At 39.6% G+C, this 26,346-nt stretch overlaps 1 pseudogene; it reads right to left on the bottom strand.

Moving 5' to 3' along the window:
* Window positions 1-270: 270 nt before the first annotated feature.
* Window positions 271-25,889, bottom strand: LOC127488879 (structural maintenance of chromosomes protein 4 pseudogene; annotated as a pseudogene).
* Window positions 25,890-26,346: the final 457 nt, after the last annotated feature.

The following is a 26,346-nucleotide window of genomic DNA, read 5'->3' as shown; positions in this document are numbered from 1 at the left end:
CTAGATGCCAATCTAAATATTAAGTTGACCGACTTTGGGCTCAGCTGCAAATTGGCTGATGGAGAATGCTGGAAGTATTTGTGTGGGACCTTTGAATACTGTGCCCCAGAGGAATTCTTAGATGAGGAGTTCAGTGGGTACAAGGCTGATGTCTGGAGTCTGGGTGTGGTCCTGTACACCATGGTGACAGGGTCACTACCTTTTTTTTATATATATACAATTCATTACAAATAGAAAATCAATAACACACTGAATGTATGCCTACTTGATTTGAAGTCTTCAGTATGAATAAATTCAACACAGTCCTTTAGATGCAATTTCTTTTGGGTTGACAGCAACACTTTTTGTTATATTGTATGTCTTGTAAATTCCAATAAGTCTATCCAAAATCTCAAATATGTTGTTTCGAAGAGAAATTATTATGAACTGGGCATTTTTTGTTTGTTCATATATATAAAATGCAACAATGGACACATTTTTTAAATCAAGGGCTGCATAAATTTCATCCATGAAGTAAAGGGGAGTGGGTTTGTAATGATGAAGAGCAAATACTAAAGCCAAAGAACTAAGTGTTTTCTCTCCTCCAGAAAGGTTGAAGATCTTCTTCCAACTTTTCTTAGGTGGTCGAACGCTGAACATGATTCCTTCAGAGAAAGGATCCAAGCTGTCTACAAGCTCCAGTTCAGTGTCCCCTCCCAAGGTAAGCATCTGATAATTTTCTTTTAATTTATTTGTTATTATATAAAAGCCTGCCATAAATTCATTTAGCCTCTGTTTCCACAGATCTTCATATGCTTGTCCAAAATTATCTCTTTTGTAAGTAATTTTGTCCAATTCTGCTACCTGTTGCAAATATAATTCTTCCTTCTTTTTATATTCTGCAATGTCACCAAGGTTTGGTTTCATTTCATGACACTGGGCTTCCAAAAGTGCATCTGATTTGTTATGGAATCTGGATTCTTGATTGCTTCAAGGTCTTTGGGGCTCAAAACTGAAACCTCTTCAACAGGATTATCTTCTATGGGATGCAGTGATATTTTTGAAATCTCTTTTTGGCAATATTTTATTTTATAATTATGTTCAGCAATGTGGCCATCTATTTGCTCAAGTTTCAACTTAATACTAAGTGCATCTTTTTGAAGAGCATGTTCATTTTCTTGAATAACTTTCAGTTCTTGAAGTAGATTACGATGTTCTTTCTGGATCTCAGGTAATGACTCCTCTGCAGTATTTGTATTTTTGATGACCTCTGTTGCTTTATCTTCAAGACTTTTTAGCTCTGCTGTTAGGTCTTCTACTTCTTTCTCAGTATCTTTTATTTCTTTCTCTGTACAAATGACTGATTCTTGTGCTTTTTTAAGATTTCTGTCAGCCATCTTGATTGCTACCTGGGCTTTTGTAATAGCAGAAGCACATTCATCTAACTGCTTATTTATTTTATCAAGTTTGTCTTGTTGGGCCTTGAGTTTATGGTTATTGATTTCTACAATGATACTGTGTAATCATTTAACCTCAGCTTCTACAGTACCAGCTTTCTCAGCCACATCATAATATTCTCTTTTAAACACACTAACATTTTCTTCAAGCAATTTCTGCTTTTTTTATCAGGGGCTGTAGCAAGTACATTAGCTTCAAGTTCCTTAACTTGGACATTTAGATATTCTTCTTGCTCTGATAATCACTGGATGCTTGCAGTGAACTTTTCTAGTGTGTTTCTCATTTCTTGTTCACTATGCCATAACTTAACTACTGCTTCTTCAAGCTGTACTTTTTGTTCTTGGATTTGCATTGCTCTTTTAGAGTCTCTCTGCAACTGTGATTCCATTTTATTTACCTCTTCTTCAGAGATTTCAATGACAACCAATGAACCCATTCTTCCTTTCATTACTCTGCTTCCACCACCAGTCATAGTACCTGACTGTTCTATGATTTGTCCTTGTAAAGTTACCACTCTCCATCTTCTATCTTTCTGGTATGCTACTCTTGTAGCTTGATTCAAGTTGTCAGTTACCAAGGTATCCCGTAAAGCAAACTAAAAAGCTTGGAGAATTTCCTCATCTTTTACTTTGACTAAATCAAATAATCGAGGAGTATTTTCAGGAGTTTGAATTTTATTCTTTTTTTTTTCCCCACACGTCACTACCTTTTGATGGGGAGGATTTTGTGCAGCTGAAGGTAACCATCCTGTCTGAATACTACAGAATCCTCTACTACATAAACCCAGAGCTTTGTAACCTGTTGGACAGGTTGCTGACCTATGACCCTGAGGCAAGGCCCATAGTGGCAGAAATCATAGGCCACCAGTGGCTCAGTGTAGGACATGAAGCACCTGAAACAAATGAAGAGTTTCTGTTTCTTCCCCAGGAACAGGAAATATGAGAATTCCCATGGGGCCTATGCTCTCCGCTGTAGCTTAATGAATGGGATGACTCCTTGTCCTCTGTGCCACACTGGGTGATATGCCAACAGCAAGGATACAGCATGCAAAAAATACATGGACATAGTGAAGTGGAGCCTCTAGTGTCTCCTCAGGGTCCTGAAGCTCTAAGTTCCCTTGAGGACCTGGGATTCCAGCTGGACCATAAAGCAGGCTCCCTGCCACCCAAGCTCCAACCCAGTCCCCTGTACTTCAGAAGGACCACAACAAAGTGAAGCCCATGCCTCAGGCCATCCCCAGTGCTCAGAGCTGCCCCATTCTCCAGTGCCTCCTGGGACACTCAGACTGCAATAGCAGAGCCCGTGAGTGTGCCGCTTTCAGCTCCCAACCACTGATGCTTGAAGAAGACCAATCAGGACAGAATCCTTGCCATGGGACTCCCAATATGAGTAGCAGTGAGTCCTGCAGGACAGATAGTTCCCAACTGGTCATGTTGACAAGGATCCCTGCTGCCTGTGCAGTCCTCAGCCAGGATCCTCTGACCTCCCTCTCCACCACACTGAGCACCAACAGCAGTGAGGATGATTTAGAAGTCAGGAGCTGCTCCCAGGGAGCACCAGAGAGACAGAGCATCCCAGGAAACAGCAGCAGGAGGAGGAGGCAGGGACCTAAGATACTGAGGCTAAAAAGAGCAAGGATGGCCCAGGGATTGGCAGGAGGATTGTAAAATTCTTCACCTGGATGTGTTGTATACTGCAGCCCCAGAGGAAAGCCCTTGAGTCCAGAGTACAAAGTGGCATCTCAGTAGCCTCTTGGGAAATGCCCAAGAGGTGGGGCCCTTATATGAGAAGTGAAACAATTAAGAGGTAGTCATGGAATCCTGTCTGGGAGAGGGAAGGTGAGGAGGCAGTAAGAGAAATTACAGGCAGAGAGGGAATATACTGTCCCATTTTTCAAATGGGACAATAAGGTAAGGTAACATTTTTTCATGGTTTGGGGTCATGACCATTTCCCAAGAGAGAAGATACAGATACATGGTGTTCAAGTCTGTTTAGAAAATGAATCCATTAATATAACTCTCTAATTAAACTTCCTGTACCCAGGCCTTATTAGACCCCTTCCTTAGTTCCCCTCCTGACTAGCAGGAGTATCATTTTCTCAAGAAAACCTACTTTTGCTTTTGCTCCCCCACCCTCATTATCTGTGTTGTGATTATTTATTGCTGTGAGACAAAGAATGGACTTGAAATTCCTGCAGCATCATTGGTGCCATGACTTGGATTGCCTCAGATCCATTGGAAAGGTGAGTAAGGCAGACTGTTTCTCTGGTTTTTGGAAAACACCTGATCTTCTACATAGTCATTTTTCTTTTAAAAACCTCAGGTCTTTGAGCCAATTAAAAGCAATTGGTGTGGGATACTGGTTTTAAGATACAGGGCCTAAGTTGGATGACACTTTTTGTCCTCCTTCCACTTTATTCTTTCTTTGATTATTGCCTGCATTATGTGCTCAGGTGGCTCTCTGCCCTGGGAACTCTTATTCTGAGTTTCATTCTCCAAGCCCACGTTCCCAGTTCCCTGGATGAGAATCTCCTGTGACAACTTAAAGCTCCTAGATCTGAACTGAGGAGCCTGCATTGCAGACCTAGGTGGCGTCTCCCATTGATCTGTATTCTTGTGTGCCCCAAAGAACTCAGGACCCATATGTATGGGAAGAAGTCACCTGTGCCAGTTAACTAATGCCCATGCTTTCCATTCTCCTGCCCAGGTTTTTCTTTGCCAAAGAGCTCGTTGGAAGTAATCCCAGTAATCCCAGAGCCATGCTCTTAAAGATGACCTCCTGGGAAAATTTCTATCCTCATACCACACCGCTGTTCCCCCTCTGCACATTCAACAGTCTGGGCAGCAAGGATCACTTGTCCTCCCTCCAAACTCTGGCCATGAGAGTATTAGTTGAGACCCCCTTTGTGGAACCTCATTTCCAAGTTCAGCCATATGTCATGGCTCAAAACTGGGGATGTAAGGCAACTGGTTTCACTCACACTAGGCATAGGTACAAAGACCTGTATAGTGCAGGTGCCTAGTCCTGTCTCCACCTCCTGGAGTGCACTGTTAGAGCCTGACTGGGGGAAGACAGCATAGGTATGCTTGCTTATTCCTACTAGCCATTTCCTCCCATTTCATGGACCTCAGCATGCAGGATGCCAGAGAGCATTAAATGAGTACAAATCTTATCCAACATAAAGAAACCTGATCGGGAGGAGTGTGTTTAGGTACACACACCTGGTCCTATGGGCTGCTGCTGCCCTCATCCTGGACCTCATGGTGTACAGGAGGCTGCAGAGCAGGAAATGGGGTAGCATGAGAGAGAAATGCTGAAGCAAGCTTCTCTCTTTATCTTCTCAGCACAGATGGGAAACAAATCATTTATAACTGGCTGTCCTTTGGGTTGTGTTCTTAAACACTGAAATTCCTTTGACTGCCAGAATTAAAAAAAAAAAGAGAAGGTTGTACTTTCTCTGCACCATGGCTTGGCTTATTTTCAAACTACAGGATGAAGAGAAATGGCTTCCTGAGGAACCTAGATATTTTGCCTAATGTCTGTCTCCACTTTCTTTCACAATATGGTGCTAGATCACATCTTTCCTCCATAGAATAATTTAAAAATCCATTATCAGGTTGTGGAGCCAAAGTTCTGTTGTGCTTGTAATAGGGACCACTCCACTCTAGTGCCTGGTTTCAAATTTGTGTTTTGTTAACTTTACTCCTTTTCCTAGTGTGAGATGGGTGGAGAAAGACTCCTCTCTCAGCTCAGCATTCCTCTGCAGGAAGGCATCTCCCTTTCAGTGACTTTCAGTGACTCCCTTCCCCCTCTATGACATTTGGCTATATAACAGTCTCATGTAACTGGACGTCAGCTTTAAAGTGATTTCTCCCTTTTGGAGCTTAAATATCACTGCCTTCAGAAGGAAACCTGTTGAAGTGAAATGGACACTATGAGAAACGGTGACTTGATCAGCATAGCCCTGACTGTTAATGAACAACTTAATGCATTATCCCTCTTAGTAGTTTTTTTTGTCTGCTCTACTTAATATGACTGGTTTAATTCTGTAATTATCACACAGTTATTCTTAAGTGTTGAAATTTAACTGAAATGTGATCCCTGTTAAACATAAGAGTGGGAATAAGAGAGGGAAGAGATGTACAATTTGGGACATGCTCAAGCTGACTTGCCCCAAATGGTAGAGTTAAAAACATACCAGGGGACTCCAATTTAATCCCATCAAGGTGGCATGTACCAATGCCATCTCACTAGTCCAAGTGATCAATTTCAGTTCACAATTGATCATAATGAAAGGACTAAGAGTCAAAGGGAGCACATAAACAAGTCTAGTACCTGCTAATACTAACCGATAGAATAAATAAAGGGGAGAGCGATCCAACATGGGAAGCGAGATACTCAGCAGACTCATAGAATGGCAGATGTCCTAAACAATACTCTGGCCTCAGAATCAGCCCTAAAGGCATTCCGATCTGGCTGAAAAGCCCATGAGAGTATTTCAGGCATGGAAAGCCAAGACACTCTGGCAAAAAAAAAAAAAAAAAAAAAAAAAACCAAAAACCTAAATGAAAGATCTCTGTGAGTGAGATCCCAGTGGAAAGAACAGGTCTTCAAAGAAGGAGATACCTTTCTCTGAAGGGAGGAGAGAACCTCCACTTTGACTATGACCTTGTCTAAACAAGATAAGAGTCGGAGAACTCAAGGGGCTTCCATAGCCTTGGAAACTCATGACTGGAGCATGGGGAGATTACTGAGGCCATAAACAAGAGTGTCAATTTGTAAAGTCAACAACAGGAGTCACTGTGCACTTACTCCTCATGTAGGATCTCTGTCCTTAGCGTGCTGTACATTGAGACTTAATGCTATAACGAGTACTCAAACAGTATATTTCACTTTGTGTTTCTATGGGGGTGCAAACTGTTGAAATCTTTACTTAATGTATATTAAACTGATCTTCTGTAAAAAAAAAGAAGAAGAAGAAGAAATTATCAATTCCCAAATTGACTCTCACTGGGATTAAACATGACAATAGGTCTGATCTGATTTCATCATCATTTAAAAAATCATCTATTATTTTTCACTTTATGTTTCTGTGTGGGAGCAAACTGTTGAAATCTTTACTTAATGTATGCTAAACTGATCTTCTGTAGATAAAGAGAATTGAAAATGAATCTTGATGTGAATGGAAGGGGAGAAGGAGTGGGAGAGGGGAGAGTTGCGGGTGGGAGGGACGTTATGGGTGGGAAGCCATTGTAATCCATAAGCTGTATTTTGGAAATTTATATTCATTAAATAAAAGTTAAAAAAATTTATTGACTTTTCAATGATCCACTAATGTAATAGTGAAAATTCCAAAGGTAGATTATGTTCTTTAGTAAAACTAAATACATAAATAATGTCATAACACCCCCCCAAAAAAAAGTTTCCAAACTTGTTTTCTAAGTTGGTTAAATTGGTTTGGATAACATAACAGGATGTGATTAGAGTCAGATTTTAATAACCTTTAGGGTGTATTTTACAGAGAAAGAAACATTAGTTTCAACCCATGAATCAAAAATGTGGTGTTTCCATGTATCAATGCTTGGCCTTGGTACTCCCTGAGATTGAATGAGAAATGGCCACTTGGTGGATTTCTTGTTTATGTCATTGTTTTCCTGCTTAACATTGTTTAATTTAAATAATAGGAGATGATTCCCTGTATCCAAGTTTTATGCAGGTAGACCAAAGTGAGCCACAACAGAGTGGTTCAAAAGTGATTTATTTAATGTGCTAATTCTTCTAAGGTTTTTGTATCCCTTTTTGTGACCAACAAAGAAAAGAGCTTTTTAAATTGATTTATATGTTATTTAGGTTATACAAGTTTCATATGTTTCCTATATACAGCTTTCAGGACACAATGGGACTTCCTCTCCCTCCCACTCACATTCCAACTCCCCCATCTTGGATTCCCATTCTTAAGTTTGACAGTGAACTCTTGTCAGTATACTTAGTGATCATACAGTTAACCAGCATCAAAGCTTACAGAACTATATGCTTATGTTCTACTTGAATCTATAAAGAAAAGAGAAAGGGATAAAGGAGACTAAGCTCTGGGTGCAGGGCCCAAGCACTTGGGCCATCTTCTACTGCATTCCCAGACTATATAAGAGAGCTGGATTGGAAGTGGAGCAGCTTGGACTCAATCTGACACCCATATGAGATGCAGGCACTACATGTGGTGGCTTTACCTGCTACAGCACAGAGCCAGCCCCATGCTTCACTTTTTGATGAACCACATCTCAAGCTTTTGTTCTCTTACATACATTAGGAGCACATCCCAGGTCTACAACACTAAAGGATAGGGAGTTGCACAATGACAAACCATGATAGGGCTTGGCACTCAGGTGCAGCTGTTGAAGCTGCTGCTTGTCAATCCAGCACCCCATATCAGAGTGTTGGGTGATTCCCAGCTGCCCAGCTTCATATGCAGCTCCTTGTTAATGTATACTCTGGGAGTCTTTAGGTGATGGCCAAAGTGCTTGCTCAATTGCTACCCATATGGGAGATCTGGATGGTGTTCTGGGCACCTGGCTTTAACTTGGCCCAGCCTTGGCCATTGTAGACATTTGGGGAGTGACCTGGTGGATGGAAGATCTCTCTGTCTCTGCTACTGGTCAGCTGTCTCACTTTATCTTTCTGTCTTGCTGTCATTCTGCAATTCAAATTACCAGAAAGTGGGGATCAACAGCAGCCAACATTATGGCACAGCAAATTAAGGTACTGCCTGCAACCATGGCATTCAATATGAATGCAGCTTCGAGTCCCATTTTCTCCAGCTATGATTTAGCTCTTGCTAACATGCCCAATGAAGCAGCAGAAGATGACCCAAGTCCTTGTGCCTCTTGTTTTATAGGAGACCTGGTGAAGTTCCAGGCTCTTGGGATTGACCTGGCCCAATTCCAGTCCCTGTGGCCATCTGTGAGTGAACCAGCAGATGGAATATTTCTCTCTTTATCTCTGTCTCTCTCTCCCCTCCCTCCTTCCCTCCCTCCCTCCCTCCCTCATTTCCTCCTTCTTTGTCTCTTTGTAAATCCACTTGAAATTAAATGAAACTTAAAAACTTTTATTTTGTTACTTTGGTGTGTTTGAGTGTGAGAAAGAGAGATCTTCCATCCTCTGGTTAATTCCCCAAATACCTGCAATATCTGGTGGTGAGCCATGCCTAAGCCAGTCACCTTAATGCTCAATCCTGGTTTCCCATGTCAGTGGCAGGAACCTCAGTATGTGAATTATCTCCTGCTACCTAGCATGGTGTGAATTAGCAGGAAGGTAGATGGGAAACAGAGCTGTGACAAATGCAGGCAGCCTGGGGGCTGTCATTTTTGTGTAACTCTTTTTTTTTTATTTTTTTATTTTATTTTTTTTGACAGGCAGAGTGGACAGTGAGAGAGAGAGACAGAGAGAAAGGTCTTCCTTTGCCGTTGGTTCACCCTCCAATGGCCGCCGCGGCCGGCGCGCTGCGGCCAGCGCACCGCGCTGATCCGATGGCAGGAGCCAGGAGCCAGGTGCTTTTCCTGGTCTCCCATGGGGGGCAGGGCCCAAGCACCTGGGCCATCCTCCACTGCACTCCTTGGCCACAGCAGAGGACTGGCCTGGAAGAGGGGCAACCGGGACAGAATCCGGCGCCCCGACCGGGACTAGAACCCGGTGTGCCGGCGCCGCTAGGCGGAGGATTAGCCTAGTGAGCCACGGCGCCGGCCTTGTGTAACTCTTTAAACTGATGCTTGAGATGTGATACCCCATGCAGGTGCTGGTTCCTGCCCTGGCTGCCCCACTTTCAACACAGCTCCCCACTATTGCACCTAGGAAAGCGGTAGAATATGGTCCAAGCCCTTGGACTCCGAACCCATGTGGTAGACCCAGATGAAGCTCCTGGTTCCTGGTTTAGAATTGGCCCCGCTCCAAGCTGTTGTGGCCATTTGCAGAGTGAAACTATAGGTGAAACACCACCCCCCTCTAACTCTCTCTCTCTCTCCCTTTCTTCCTCCCTCTTTCCTTTCCTTCCTCCCTCCCCACCTCTTTCTCTCTGTTTCTCTCTCTCTTTTTTTTAAGATCCATTAATTTGAAAGGCAGAGTCACAGAGAGGGAGGGAGGGAGGGAGGGAGATGTGTTTTATCTGTTGGTTGACTCTCCAAATGGTTGCAACATCACAGCTGGGCCAAGAACAAGGAGCTTTTTCCATTAGTTGTAGGGGCCCAAGCCCTTGAGCTATCCTCTGCTGCATTTCCAGGTACACTAGTAGGGAGATATGTTGGAAGCAGAGCAGTCAGGACTCAAACCAGTGCCCACTTGGGATACTGACACCACACTACAGATGGAGGCCTATCCCAGTATTCCACAGCATCAGACCCAAATAAATAAATAAATTCTTACCTAAGAAAAATTAGGCATTCTGGGATGGGATGTAGCCATCCCAAGTAGTGCTCTCATCAGTGTGCCAAGGACCCATTCCCTGGAAGCTACATTTCTATTATTCAGCCACTCATTTTGTGGTCTGTTTTTTAATAGACACAGAAAACCTATATAGCACCCAAGTATTCTTGAACAGGTGAATGGGGGCAGGAAGAAGCTGATAGAATCACACAGTTGAATACTTCTCAACAGCAGAACAGAGAGAGCTTTGGGGCCATGTGGTAACGTGGGAAATGAGAAGGTATTTTGCTGAATAAAGGAAATCTGTCTCATAAGATTGCCTGCTATACCACTGGTGCAGTGTTCTCAAATATGCAAACTTTTTAACATATTCAAGCAGGTGACTAGCAAGGAGACCCTGAGGTCACCAGGCCCTCCTGGTAGCTCCAACTCTACTGCCAACTCTTTCTTTCCAGGCAGTTTCTACAAAAATATCCTTCAGAACTGGCACCTGCCAAAAATACTGCAAACTCTTGTTGACCTATAGCTAATTATAATGTCATTAATTTTCAGTTACCATAGCTGACACTTCTACTTCCATCATGCACTTGATGCCTTGAATACTTCTGATATTTCCAAAAATGGGATGGGCAAGGAAATGGGTGGTACTCCAGTCCCCCCAAATTCTAACCACCTTTAATACCTTGAATATTCAGTTAACCTGACCCCAAAGCCTATTCCTTATGCCTCCATATTATATAAAGTGATGGACCTGAACCTCATTGAGTACAACTCTAACTTGAGTATGCCTACAGTGCTTCTTGAATGTATACTTCCACATTCTGTGCAAATAATTCTTCTGCTCTCTGCTCATTTTACCCCATCTTATTCTGTAAATTTTCCCTGCATTGGAGACAGGAACTGGTATGCAGGCACCCTATGACATTATCATGACAGAGAAAATGCCATCAGTGTTCTAAGCATTTGAAGAGTGCTGCATGTGTAAAGGGCCGTATGACACTGCTTTTCTGGGCTGACAGAGGTATTCTGTATTCCCACTGTGTTGTGGGTTCTAGGAGCCTGTGCATGTGCTAGAAGTCACATCTAAAGAGAATGTCATTGAAAGAATTACAGACAAATATCCCTGATGAACATAGATGCAAAAATCCTCAATAAAATTCTGGCCAATAGAATGCAACAACACATCAGAAAGATCATCCACCCAGACCAAGTGGGATTTATCCCTGGCATGCAGGGATGGTTCAATGTGCACAAAACAATCAACATGATACACCACATTAACAGACTGCAGAAGAAAAACCATATGATTATCTCAATAGATACAGAGAAAGCATTTGATAAAATACAACACCCTTTCATGATGAAAACTCTAAGAAAACTGGGTATAGAAGGAACATTCCTCAATACAATCAAAGCAATTTATGAAAAACCCACAGCCAACATCCTATTGAATGGGGAAAAGTTGGAAGCATTTCCACTGAGATCTGGTACCAGACAGGGATGCCCACTCTCACCACTGCTATTCAATATAGTTCTGGAAGTTTTAGCCAGAGCTATTAGGCAAGAATAAGAAATTAAAGGGATATGACTTGGGAAGGGGAATGTCAATTTCTCTAGTTGTGAATTTGCTGATTATAATATAGGGGCCCATGTTGTGGCTTAGTAGGAAACACCCCTGTCTATGATGCTGGCATCCCATATGAATACTGGTTCAAGTCCTCCCTGTTCTGCTTCCAATCTGCATCCCTGGTTATGAACCTGGGAAAGTGGCTGATGATGGGGCAAAAGCTTGAATCTATGGCACCCATGTGGGAGAACCAGATGGAGTTCCTGGCCCATGGCTTTGGTCTAGCCTGACCCCAGCTATTACAGCTATTTGAGGGAATGTACCAGCAGATGGAAAATATTTCTTTTTTATTTATATTATTTACTTACATATTTTTATCTAGGAATATTTTATTTAAGGTAAACAAACTTCATGCATTTCATATATACAACTTTAGGAACATAGTGATTCTTCAAACCCTTCCCTCCCTCCCACCCACAGTACCACCCATCATTTTCCTCTGTCTTCTTCTCATTCTTATTTTTTGCTAAGACCTATTTTCAATTAACTTTATTCACATAATATTAACTCTAAACTAAGTGAAGAGTTCAACAAATAGTATGAAAAGAACAAAAACTGTTCCTCAACAGTTGAGACAAGGGCTTTTCAAACTCACCATATCTCAAAGTGTCAATTTCACTTCTATAGATTACCTTTAAAGCATTCTATTAGTTACCACAGATCAGGGAGAACATATTGTATTTGTCCTTTTGGGATTTGCTTATTTCACTAAGTATAATGTTTTTCAGTTCCATCCATTTTGTTGCATTTGACAGAATTTTCATTTCATTTCTTTTTTTTTTTTAGTTCTGTGTTGTATTCCATGGTGTTCCTATACCATAATGTCTTTATCCAGTCTTGGATTGATAGGCATTTGTGTTGATTCTATATCTTAGCTATTGTGAATTGAGCAGCAGTAAACATGGTGGTACAGATACCTCTTTAATATGCTGATTTCATTTCCATTGGGTAAATTCCTGGGAGAGGGATGGCTGGGTCATATCATAGGTCTATATTCAGATTTCTGTAGTATCTCCATACTATCTTTGTCAGTGATTGGACCAGTTTACATTCCCACCAACAGTGGTTAAGGGTACCTTTTCTCCACATCCTCGCCAGCATTTGTCGCTTGTTGATTTCTGTATGAAACCCATCCTAAATGGGGTGAAATGGAACCTCATTGTGGTTTTGATTTGCATTTCCCTGATTGCTGATTTTATGTATCTGGTGGCCATTTAGATTTCCTCTTTTGAAAAAGTCTATTCACGTCCTTTGCCCATTTCTTAGCTGGGTTGTTTGTTTTGTTGTTGTTGAGTTTCTTGATCTCTTTATTCTGGATATTAATCTTTTATCAGTTGCATGGTTTATAAATATTTTCTCCCATTCTGTCAGTTGCCTGTTCACTTTACTGTTTGTTTTGCAGTTCAGGAGTGTCTCACTTTGATGTAATTCTATTTGTCAAATTTGGCTTTGATTGACTGTGCTTCTGGGGTCTTTTCCAAAAAGTCTTTGCCTAGGCCAATGTCTTGCAAGATATCCCAAATATTCTGTAATAATTTGATGGCATCATGTCTTAGATTTAGGTCAAAGATCAATTTTGAGTGGACTTTTGCATAAGATGTAAGGTAGGGGTCTTGTTTCGTACTTCTGAATGTGGAGTTTGCAGTTCTTACAGAACCATTTCTTGAGGATACTGTCATTGGTCCAGGGATTGATTTTAGTTACTTTGTCAAAGATAAGTTGGGGATAGATGCATGGATTGATTTCTGGAGTTTTGTAATCTGTTCCCTTGGTCAACCTACCTGGTGTTCTTTCTCAGTACCAGGCTATTTTGATTATAACTGCCCTATAGAATATCTTGAAATCTAACATTGTGATGCTTCCAGCTTTGTTTTTGTTGTAGAAATTGTTTTAGCTATTTGGGGTCTCCTATGTTTCCATGTGAATTTCATCATCATTTTTTCTAGATCTGAGCAGAATGTCCTAGATCTGACAGGAATGGCTTTTGGTAGTATAGACATTTTGATGATACTGATTCTTCCATTCCATGAACAACGATGATTTTTTTTCCATTTTTAAGGATCTTCTTCTATTCCTTTCTTTAATGTTTTATAATTTTCATCATAGAGATTTTTATATCCTTGGTTATATGTATTCCAAGGTATTTTTGTACTTATTTTGAAAAGAAGTGGTATTAGATTTTCATTCTCAGCCATGGTGTTTTCTGTGTATACAAAGTCTATTGATTTGTGTGCATTAATTGTATATTCTGACATGAAACCACTTTCATGAGTACCAATAGTCTCTTAGTGAAGTCTTTTGGATTCTCTCTATACAGAATCATATCTGTAAACAGGGACAGTTTGATTTCTTCCTTCCCAATTTGCACCCCTTGGATTTCTTTTTCTTCCCTAATGGCTCTGTCTAAAACTTCCAGGAGTGTATTGATAGTAATGGTGAGATTGTGCATCTTTTTCTGGTTCTGGATCTTAGTGGAAATGCTTCCAACATTTTCACATTCAATAAAATGCTATCCACAGGCTTAAAATACATTACTTTGATTGTGTTGAGGAATGTTCCATATTTACCCAACTTGCTTAAGGTTTTCATCATGAAAGGATGCTGTATTTTATCAAATACTTTCTCTGTAGAAATTGAGGTAACCATATGGTTTTGGTCCTTCAATTTGCTAATGTGATATATCACATTTATTGACTTGTGAGTGATTAATCACCCCTGCATAATAGGAATAAATCCCTCTTGGTCTGGTTGAGCGATCTTTCTGATGTGTTGTTAGGTTCTATTGGCTATAATTTCATTGATTTTTGCATCAATGTTCATTAAGGAAATTGGTCTATAGTTCTCTTATTCTGTGTCTTTTTTTCTTGTTTTGGAATTAAGGTGATGCTAGCTTCATAGATGGAGTTTGGGAAGATCCCCTCCAATTCTGTTATTTTGAATAGATTAAGTGGATTTAGATCTTTAAATGTTTGGTTGACTTAGCAGTAAATCCATCTGACCTGAGGTTTCTTTGTTGGGAGGGTCTTAATCACTGAATTTCCTTCTTGGTTATTAATCTGTTTAGGTTTTCTATGTTTTCATGACTCAATTTGGGTAGGTTGTATCTGTCCAAGAATCTATTCTTCAACAATTCCCCACCCCCCCCCTTTTTTTTTTTTTGCCAAACAGCTCTTTGTAGTAATTCTTGATGATTCTTTTTATTTCTGTGATATATGTTGTTACATTTCCATTTTCATTTCTGGTTTTATTAGTTTGGACTTCTTTTTTTTTTTTTTTTTTGGTTAGTTGGGCCAGTAGCATTTCAACTTTGTTTATTTTTTTTTTTTTGAAAAAGCATCTCTTCATTTTGTGAACTTTTGTTTTTTTGTTTCAATTTTGTATTTATTTGATTTATTTTATATCTTTTCTCCTATGAATTTGGTGTTTGATTTGTTGTTTTTCAAGGTCCCTGAGATGCATCAGTAACTCATTTATTTGGTGCCTTTCAAATTTCTTGATGTAGGCAGCCATTGCTAATCACTTCCCTCTTAACACTGTCTTTGCTCTTTCCCATAAGTTGTGATAGGATGTAATATTGATTTCATTGGTTTCCGGAAGTTTTCTTGAGTTCTCCTTTGATTTCCCCTATGACCCACTGTTATGTAGTTCAGTCTTAATGTGTTTGCATATGTTCTAGTTATTCTTCAGTTGTTGATTTCCAGCTTCCTTCTATTGTGGTCTGAGAAAATGCAAGGTATGATTTTTTTTTAATCTGCTGAGACTTGCTTTATGACCTAGCATGTGATCTATTCTAGAGAAAATTCCATCCACTTGGGCCATCCTCTATGATTTTTCCAGATCATAGCAGAGAGCTGTATTGGAAGTGAAGCAGCTGGGACTTGAACTGGTGCCCAAATGGGATGCTGGTATTTCAGGTGGTGGCTTTACCTGCTACACTACTGAGCCAGCCCCACTGAATAAACTAAATATTTTAAAAAAGAAAATTTATGATTTAGAATGTTGCATACTTGAAAATTGCTGTGAGGACATAAATGTTCTCATCATAGACAAGTGTGTGAGGTGATGAATGTGCTAATTTAATCGATTTATCCATTTCAGAAAGTGCTGCTGGTTTGCTCCCAAATGGCCACAATGGTCAGGGTTGGATCAGGCCAAAGTCAGGAGACTGGAGTTTCCTCCATGTCACTCACATGGGAGGCTGGGTGCAGGAACTTGAGCCATCTTCTTCTGCTTTCCGGGAGCATTAGTGGAGCATCCTTGTTAGGAACTGTGCCCATATGGGATACTGGCACTTTAGGCTATGGCTTAACTCACTGTGCCATAGCTCTGGCCTCTGAAGAGTGTTTATCACTCTTCTCTATTCTGTTGAGGAACAGTAGTTTTTCTACTTAATACTTGTTGAATTCTTCATTTAGTGAAGGTTTACCCTTGTGATTATAAAGTAATTTGAAGGCATGTTATTATAACAATTAAAAGCTAAATAAGAAAATAAAGGAGGAGAGAGGTGGGAGTGAAAGACAGAGATAGGAGGGAAGTATCATTATACTCATAAAACTGTATGTATGAGATACGTGAAATTTGTTCACCAGATACAAAACCTGCTGTGTATTTAAAATTGTTTTCATAAAGCAGTATATATGAAATTCATGAACTCTTTATAAGTTGTCATATTGTGGTTGGACATTTTTTCTGAAAGTGATTAATCTTTAAATGTTCTGGGAAATGCAAATTTGATAAATAAGCCATTTATGTGAGCTTTTAGTTTTAACTGACTGGAAGTCAGGCTGTGTTTACAGTTTACAGTAATAGTAAGCAGCAGAGGATAAAGTTTCCTCTAGTGACCTTGCTTTTGTCTCCTCATTATTTAGTGCATGTCTTTGATATCCTTTAGCCCATCAGTGCCTTAGACAAAGGCCTCAGCTGAATGCCACATTTAACATGGAGCAGCTCTGTGGTAGTAGTAAGGTGTGGGGAGGTTGAAGTGACCCTTAGTCCTATGTTTAGATCTCAGCTACTTGCTGAGCTTGTGTCCTTGGGTTGTAACCTTCACCTGTGCTTTTCAGTGTTGTTTTGCTTTTTCATTGGGATGAGGAAGAGGGGAGAGAGGTCAAGTTGCTATTTCCCACCACACAGGTTCATGCAATGGGAGAACAAATAGAAGACCAGGATACATTCTGGAGTCAGAGGAGAGAATTGAGTGTCAGAGAAATTGACTGGACTGCCTGAGGTGTTGGTAAGTGTGACCCATCTGAAAGATGCAGGCTTTAAGCATATTGTTCATGTTTATGGTAGGTGATAGCATTCTCATATTAAGGAATCATATTAAGGATGAGAAGGCCCATCATAGATGAATTGTGAGTTAAACCAGATCTCCTAGATGCTAAGAGGCAAGTCAGGGAATGCACTCAATCATGCTTGATCTCAAAAGTGTGTCTCCAGAGCCTCTTCTCTGCTTCTTGTGAAATGTAGTTCCTCTGAAGAAGGGAGTCATCACAAGTTTTTGGAGTAGCCAAGCAACTGAAAATTTTAATATTTCTTTTATGGAATTCCAAATAGTGGCTGGGATTTGGACAAACCTAATTGAATGAGGATGTTTTTGGAAGAGATGTATTTATTAGTGTTGGTAATAGAAGAAAGAACAATAACACTAGATGCTTGATATTTTTATGTGTTTCATTTCTGTTGAAGATAAAATTATTTGAGATTATAGAATTTTCCATGTGAAATAGTTCCTACTGCTAGCAGGGAAGTTAGGCAAAGATAGTTTCACAAGAATGTAGAAGTTTAACAGGAATTTCATTGAAATAGGATACTTTTTTATTAGATTTAAAACATTATGCAATAAAGAATCTTTTTCATAAACACATTTTACGTGCATAGTGCCAGATAATGTACAGTTGCTTCTAATATATTGGCATAATGTGATTTTGTTGAATGTTCCTCAATATCAGAGATTGCTTTTATCTCCTTCTAGTTAACTTACAGAAAAATTTTGAAAATATCAATAATGTCATGATGTAGTATACTGAAGCTGTAAAAATGTCTTTGGAAAAAAGTATCATTCTCCTTTTGATTTTTATGTTATTTTGTTGCTCTCTGAATCATTTATACCTCATAATTTGATTATTTTGCTATTGCTTCTTGCAATCAAGTTTCTTTTTATATAATCTATCAAAGAAAAATCTTGAATATAAAATAAGGTTCTTTTTATTTGATATTTGAGTCAAACAATTTAAGATAGATTTTGGTCAACATTTGAATTAATATTTTTAATTATGTTCCTTTATTCCATACACATAAATATTAGTGAATCAAAGAAACAATATCAAAATTCAGAAACAAAAGGAGTCTCTTTGATGGAAAGCTGAAATTTAAACCAAGATTCCTTTATTAACACATTAGGAGCCTGTGCTGTGGCATGGTGGGTAGGGGCATTGCCTGTGGTGCAGGCATTCCATGTGGGTGCTGGCTCATGTCCCGGCTGCTCCTCTTCTGGTCCAGCTCTCTGCTATGGCCAGAGAAAGTAGTAGATGGCCCAGATCCTAGGACCCCTGCACCCATATGGGAGACCCAGAGGAGGATCCTGGCTCCTGGCTTTGGATCAGCACAGCTCAGGCCATTGCAGCCATTTGAGGAGTGAGCCAGTGGTTGGTACACCTTTCTCTCTCTCTCTGCCTCTGCCTCTCTGTAACTCTGCCTTTCAAGTAAATGAATAAATCTTTTTTTTAAATGCAATAAATCCTAGAAGCTGATGTAAAAACCAAAGAATGACTCAGTGATTCAATGTGCTTTCTTAAAGGATGATGAAAAAAAGCTTGAAGATGCTGATGATATAGGAAATAACCTCATTGAAATTACTCATGGTCAGATGAGTATAAAAGAGATCAGCATGCAGAGCATCAGGATGTGGTAAGTGATTGGAGGTTACATTTTGTCATAATTTGGCTCTTGACACTTTTTATGTCTTGGGTGGAGTGAGGTGAACAGTCTCTCATGGCAGTAAAATTGTGGGAGTTTGAACTTTCTTGCTGAAGCTGCTCAAGTGCTGTACTAATTCTACAATGAATTTATAAATTCATTGAACCAGGAAGTATGATATATTATCTTAACATTCAGCACTGCATGCCAGCCTGCATACATAAACTGAAAATATGTGTGTAAGGAAGAGGATATCAAGCCAAGTAGAGCAGTCCCAACCTCTCCTAATACAGAATAGGAACTTCTCAATGTGAACTGAGATGTTAAGTTTATTTTCTTTGTTTTTTCATGCCTTTAGGGAAAGTTCACTTGAATCATTTGACTTGGACCATTTTCTGCCTTTGTTACTTTGCCCATCATTTAGCCATCTATCCCTTTACATCCTAAGTGGGAATATTGAAGACACACTGAATGATCATGCCTCAAGGTGGTTTCTTTTATTGTTGATCCTCATTTCTTACATGCTTGACATTTCTCCTATTCCTAACCTGCATCAACTTCTTTCCCCTCAGATAGAAAGGTATCAAGGGATATGTTTCATTGACCTTTTATCTTTTCAGCTTATTACTGAGTGTCTCTATGGAAATTGTAGTCATGTTTTGTTTCTTTCCTGTGTGCAGATATTGGGAAAAAATGTTCAGAGACATGAATGGCATGCTTTCAATGAACACATCAGGACATTGAGATGTAAACTACCTATACTTACTATAGGATTCCCATTGTATGCTTTAGATTTGAAGCAGAACAGTATGTTATATTGTAGAAAGTCAAAATTGTGTGATATATACATGGAGTTTTCTTCTGGGAATTAAGTCATTAATGTGAATGTTTGACACTAGTCACTCACATATCATGGGAGTGAATTTGAAGTCTGAAGGCAAGGAGGTTTAGAAGAAAAAGCTCAGCTAAATATCAAGAGGGAGGAGCTCACAAAAGTTACTGCTCTTGATGACATAAATCAGAGAACCAAAAAGATTACTTCGCTTTCAAGTTTTTAAAATATATGTATTCTAGTAGAAAATACGTAAAGTACAATTAACCAACCATTTTAACAAAAAGCAATTTTAAACATTCACAATATTGTACAACCATAACTTCTTGAACATCTCATCTTTCTCTTAATAATTTGAGATATAAATGAAGTGGAGGAAGATAAGCAGAGAACCTGAACTGCAGTGTATGGAAACTGGAAGAAGGTATGTTGTTTTTAGGGTAGAAAGCCCATTATGGAAAACATGAGTTTTTGCTGAGAAGCAGAATGGCTTTCTGTCTCTAGGATCCTCACCCTTCTCCTCTACTTATCCTAACCAAGTGTTTAGCTACAAATTGACACACAAACATAATAGCTTTATTCTTTACAACAACTAAAAAGAAACGGAGAATACAAATATAATATATTGAGTTCTGTGATAGCCAAACAAGAAGCTGAATTGGAATTAGTGGAGACAAGTGTGACTGTTCTTTATGAAAATTATATAGAAAGAGGGGCTGGTGCCATGGCTCACTTGGTTAATCCTCTGCCTGCAGTGCCAGCATCCCATATGGGCATTGAGTTCTAATCCCAATTGCTCCTCTTCCAGTCCAGCTCTCTACTGTGTCCCAGGAGGGCAGTGGAGGATGGCCCAAGTGCTTGGACCCTGCACCCACATGGGAGAACAGGAGGAAGCACCTGGCTCCTGGCTTCGGATCAGCAGCCATTTGGGGGGTGAACCAACAGAAGGAAGACCTTTCTCTCTGTCTGTAACTCTACCTGTCAAATAAAAAAATAAAACTATACAGAAAGAAAGGTGGTCAAGGAAGGGTAAGTTGTTTCTCTATTCACTGATACCAGCACATTATATGAAGCATGTGTTGTTCAAACTAGGCTCCTGCAATTACTTTATAAGGGTTTCTACAAAAACCGGTGTGAATTCAGTTAAAAACAGACTTTTTTTAGTTTTCTTGCTTTGATTTCTGTAACTTGCTTTGCTGTTTCAATCATAAAGCTTTTGATACTTATTTGTGCATCTTGGAGACTGGAAGAGCATCATTAACTTCATTGTAGAGAGCTGGCAAGGAACCATCAGGAGCTGCTGGAGGAGAGGCAGCTGTCAGAAAGCAGAGGATCTGAAACTGGTGAAGGAGAAATGCTGAAACCAAGTGGATTCATAGACTGAACACCCAGTGCTCCAGGTATCAGTGTTGGATTCTGTTTAACTCTGAATAATGCTTAGGCCTGATTAACAGAGAAATGTAAACAAATGATCTGAAGACACACGGAGAGAAAGAACTCACATCAGGAAAAAACACAGCAAGTGAAGTTATACTAACTGCTAGAAGATGTTGGTTATTAAACACATGCTGATCCCTAACACCAGCTGAATGTTGCTGTGGGTGGTGATTTTTGCCATTGTCCTTAGGAAGGCAGTTCTCTGTAAGACAGGTGACATCCATAACACATGATTGTGTCATTCTATAAATCCAGTTGTTGCCACTCTTGAGAAATAGGGCAATATCAGGAAAAGAACAGGACTTTATGAGAAAAGATATTCAAGGTAGGATCAACTAGGAAGATAGTGAAAACGGGTAAGGGGATGGCATCAACTCAGAACCCTGCAGGTTTAAACTCTGGATAAGGAAATGGTATAGCAACAGCATAAATTCCACTGTGTCTTTAGAATCAAGATACTTGATCTGTGTGAATGTATTGTGTACATGTGTGAGGATAGTGGTCACATGGGCACATGATGTGAAATCATAGTAAAAACTGTTCTTCATCTGACGAAAGTGAATATGGGGGTGCAAACTGTTGAAATCTTTACTTAATGTACACTAAACTGATCTTCTGTTAAAAAAAAAAAAAAAGAAAAGAAACTATCAATTCCCAACTTGACTCTCACTGGGATTAAACATGACAATAGGTCTGATCTGATTTCATCATCATTTAAAAAAATCATCTATTATTTTTCACTTTATGTTTCTGTGTGGGAACAAACTGTTGAAATCCTTACTTAAGGTATACTAAGCTGATCTTCTGTATACTAAGATAATCGAAAATGAATCTTGATGTGAATGGAAGGGGAGAGGGAGTGGGAAAGGGGAGGGTGGTGGGTGGGAGGGACGGTATGGGGGGGAAAGCCATTGTAACCCATGAGACGTACTTTGGAAATTTATATTCATTAAATAAAAGATAAAAAAAAAAAGTGAATCTCAATCTCAGGAGGAAAACTCAAGAACTGCAGGGACATCAGGAGCAACAGTGGTCCATTGTCAGAGACCAGGTAATCTGCATTCTGCCCAGTCATCGCAGAGTCCTTCAGCCCCTTTGCAGATGATTACAATCCCCCTTAGGATCCATCAGTTTCCATTTTATGATGTGTTCCCTTCTTCAGGTGGCTGTTTGTGAAAAGGCTCACTCCACTCTCCACCTCTCTAGCTGTACTTTTTTGGGGAAAAAAGAGAGAAAGTCAATCTAGAGGGTTTTTTTTCTTCTTTTTAATTTGTGGTGTGTTAATACCACCTCTTTGCTGGGAATGGCGGAGGAAGGCCCCCTATGTTGCAGCCTAGGGCAGTGATACTGAAGTCTCCTAAATGTAAGTTAGCATCTCCAATAGGCTTCTCGCCTATGTGGCACACCCACCCTTGGCTCAAAGCCCCCTTGGGACCTGTCTTGTAACTGCCTGACCACATGTTTGTTTCAGAGAAGATCCCAGGTATCTGACTGTTGACTAGGTGTTGGCCTAAGGTGCTTGTTAGGTGAAAAACTAGGCTCAAACTCAATCTAAAATTTAAAGAGTTATAATAATCTCACACATAAAAATGACAGGATAATGACTCTTGTGCTAATTTGGTTCAGCTGTAACTGGATAATATAAATCTAAAATATATGGCCATAAAAAGTGGTGTTTTGCAGCAACACTGCCTGTCTTTCCTAAATGAAAAATGACCATTTAATAGATTTCAGGTTGATAACACTGATTTCCAGTTAGAGGCATTTAATAAAAAATGAAATTCCATATAAATGTAATTCTAATTTTAATACAGTGTATGATATAGTATCAGCATTGTAGGTCATCTATGTGTAATTGCAAAATGTAAATAGAATGAACATAAATGAGATAAATGTGTCTAAATATAAACTTAAATACCCTTAAAACTTAATATTTTATGAAAAATTTTGAATTTGTTGACAAATAAGTTTTCATAAACTGCCTACAAATAAAATAATAAAAGACTGCTTAGATGTAAGGTTGTAATTCAGAATGCTCTTTTATATTAAAATGTTATCTTTATTTTGAGATTTTTAAAGGATTATTTCAATGTAAATCAAGAAAATCAGACAGAAAAAAAAGTCTCTAAGATAAAAATGAGTTTCTTAGTGAAATAGGTTAAGAGACAGACTTTAAAAATAATAATAAAGAAAAAATAGGGCTTGTAATAATTACTTTGACTAATTTTTACAATTAATGGCTATTTTAGACTAAAATGAGAAAAAAAGGTTTAAGTAAGTTGCAATGGGTGTATTTAAGTCATAAAAGTTTATAAAACAAATAGAATTTTTTGGATATAAAAGCTATCCATCTATTTTTCTGTGATATAAAATTAAAGATTATAGCAGTGATTAAATCTGATCTGTATTCATGATGATAAGTGATCCTGGTTCAATCTGATATTTAAGCTTTGACATCATTAACATTCAAAAACTCAAAAGTTTTTCTTTGGAATCTGATAGTTCCAGTTGGCCCCTTGGAACTGTCAAAGGATATATTTCTCATCTAGTATGGATACCAACTAATCAGCCTTTTTAGATCCTATTGAAAGTACTGTCAAGATGTAAAATGGTACTAAACATTAAATCAGAGTTACACAGACAGAGACAGAGAGGCAGAGAGAGAGAGGTCTTGCATCCACTGGTTCACTCCCCAATTGGCTGCAATGGCCAGAGCTGGGCCAATCCAATGCCAGGAGCCAGGAGCTTCTTCCAGGTCTCCCATGAGGGTCCAGGGGCCCAAGCACTTGGGCCACCTTGTACTGCTTTCCAAGGCCATAGCAGAGAGCTAGATTGGAAGTGGAGCAGCTGGGTATCAAACTGGTGCTGATATGGGATGCTGGCACTGTAAGAAGCAGCTTTACTCGTTGTGCCACACTGCCAGCCACAATGGTACTAAACTTTAAGTCATGCTAATATAAAATGTACTGAAACAAATGTCCACAGTTAGAAAATCTAATGCTCTTGTTGTGTTGTTATGTCATAAAGGTTATCTTAATAAAAAGGCTTGAAGACCTAAAAGAGATAAATGTTTTACAAAATCCTACAATTGCCTTCTAAAATACTATGTAGAGTAAACAGGTGCCTTGTTTCAATTACATTCTCTTACTAAGAAGTTTCAAGCCTCCAAAAGAAAACAAGACTGCTCATAAAAATTGAAATATTGTTGATTCTGTGTTTAAATATTTCCTCTTCTAGGACCCAAAGAACATCTTTGCATGATTTCTGTTACATCCAGTATTTTGGGACAGCTCCATAAACAGATAATACTAAAGTTTAACAATAAACTACAGGTGCCAACTAAAAGGATATGGTTAGTTTAGGATACTAGGAACAAAAGATAATTCTAATCAATAAATGATAATTTTAAAAACAGTTAACTGGGACTGGCACTGTGGCATAGCATCTGGATCCTCCTCCTGTGGTGCCGGCACCCCATATGGGCACTGATTTGATCCCTGACTGCTCTACTTCCAATCCAGCTCTCTGCTATGGCCTGGGAAAGCAGTAGAAGATGGCCCAAGTGCTTGGGCCCCTGCACCCATATGGGAGACCCAGAAGAATCTCCTGGCTCCTGGCCAGCCCAGCCCCAGTCATTGTGGCCAATTAGAGAGTGAACCAGAGGATGGAAGAACTTTCTCTGTCTCTCCCTCTCTCTGTCTGTAACCCTACCTCTCAAATAAACAAATCTTTTTAAAAAAAATTTTAAAAACAGTTAAAAAACTGTTACTAAAATTGCTTTCTGTTTCAGTCTTTTTTATTCTTTTTCTTTTTCTTTTTTTTATTCAACAGGTAGAGTTAGACAGTAAGAGAGAGAGAGACAGAAAGATCTTCCTTCCATTGGTTAACTCCCCAAATGGCCACCATGGCCAGCGCTGTGCCAATCCGAAGCCAGGAGCCAGGTGCTTCCTCCTGGTCTCCCATGCAGGTGCAGGTGCCCAAGCACTTGGGCCAACCTCCACTGCCTTCCCACAGCAGAGAGCTGGACCAGAAGAGGAGCAACTGGTAATAGAACCTGGCATCCATATGGGATGCCAGTGCTGCAGGCAGAGGATTAACCAAGTGAGCCATAGCGCCGGCCCCTGTCTCAGTCTTATAATGTATGTTATACATACATGTGTGTAGGTTGCATGTCAATGTATAAAAACTTAGTAACAAATGTTTTTATTAGTTTGTGGAGCAAATATAAAGACAGCTAGTGAGACAACTAATAGCTGTTTTACACTATGTTCTGCCATTAGAGAGACCCTAGGAGGCAGTCCAGCCCAAATATCATTAGGTTTCCATACGGAAAGCCAAGAAATCAGGTAAACAGGCATCCTGACTAAAGCCAGCCTCTAAAAAATTCTGTTAAGAGTTGGTTGAGTGGAACTTCCCTGGGGCTGAAGGGATTCAGATTAGAATGAGACCATGCTGGCTCCAAGCTGAAAAAGCCCTTTACTCTGCCCAGCTTCCAAGATAACCACCACTGCAGAGGGGAAGGCCTAGGTTCAGTATAGACAGGACTGTGATCTTCGTCTTGGATATGCTGCCTGTTCTACACTAACCTCCTGTTCAAGCCAGCTCTTCTCACAGGCAGGCTAGGTAATGAGAGTCAACAGGTGTCTTCCCTAAAGAGGTTCGCATCTTCCTTATGATGTTTCTTCCTATATCCCATATAAACAGATAGGTCTGAGCCTCACATAAACCTGGCCAGGCCTACATGCCTCTCTCAGTGAGAAAATCTCTCATGGTTTAGGTAACACATTTCCTAGATATTCTAATAATGATTCCATCTTCTTGTTTTAGATCCTGTTGCATTTAATTTGCTTGTTAGATCTGTTTCCTCCAGACTTAACAAAGTTACAAAGGGGAGGAAAAAGGCCTCTATTGTTAAAGGGCCTTCAAACACATAAAGCAAACACCTAAAACAAGAGACTATTGCTTCATCCACCTCCACTACCGTCAAGATGGATGAGATAGCTCTCTGGATCCACCACAGCAGAGAGAAGCTGGGGTCTGAAACTGAAATGCAACTCAAATAAAGCAACAGCCTACAAACTGCGCATGTGAAACAAGCGAGTCAGCCATGAAGAGATCACCAGAGACGGTGACTACAGAGGAACTCCAGAGGACGACAGCTTTGCCTCCGATACCCCGGATGCTGACTGATTTACACATGGCCAAAGCTTGAGGAATCTGCCACATGATACAATAAATGGGCTGATCCTTTCTTTTTTGCCTCATTATATTTTAAATTTTTATCTAAGCAATTGTTGAATACAAATAGATAATGAGGACAAGATCATAAAAAATTACTGATCAAATAAAAAAGGTCACTCATAATCTGATTGAGACCTAGAAAGTTTAAAACTCTAAAGACTTGTTTGGAGGATTTTTTAAAAACTTTTAGTGGACACAAATCTCTAATAGGTGCTGTGATTATAGTGTCGGGGGCTTGTCTGACTTTTCCTTGTCTTGTGCCCTTGTTTATGAAACTGTCTCTAGCTTCATAAAGACTCTGGTCAAAAACAAACAAAACAAAGCAGCTACACATGTCATAATTCTGTAAAAACCTAAGTCCTCAGATAAGGATGATGCTGTCTGACCCAAAAGGGTTCTGAGTTTCAAAGGAGGAATGCAGCAGAGGCCTTTGTCTTTTGCT

Source organism: Oryctolagus cuniculus, chromosome 19 (genome assembly GCF_051225735.1).
Source record: "Oryctolagus cuniculus isolate XC-2025 breed Fujian yellow rabbit chromosome 19, ASM5122573v1, whole genome shotgun sequence".
Classification (NCBI taxonomy): domain Eukaryota; kingdom Metazoa; phylum Chordata; class Mammalia; order Lagomorpha; family Leporidae; genus Oryctolagus; species Oryctolagus cuniculus.
The sequence above is the reverse complement of the archived record's forward strand: the minus strand, read 5'-3'. Positions and strand labels throughout refer to the sequence as shown.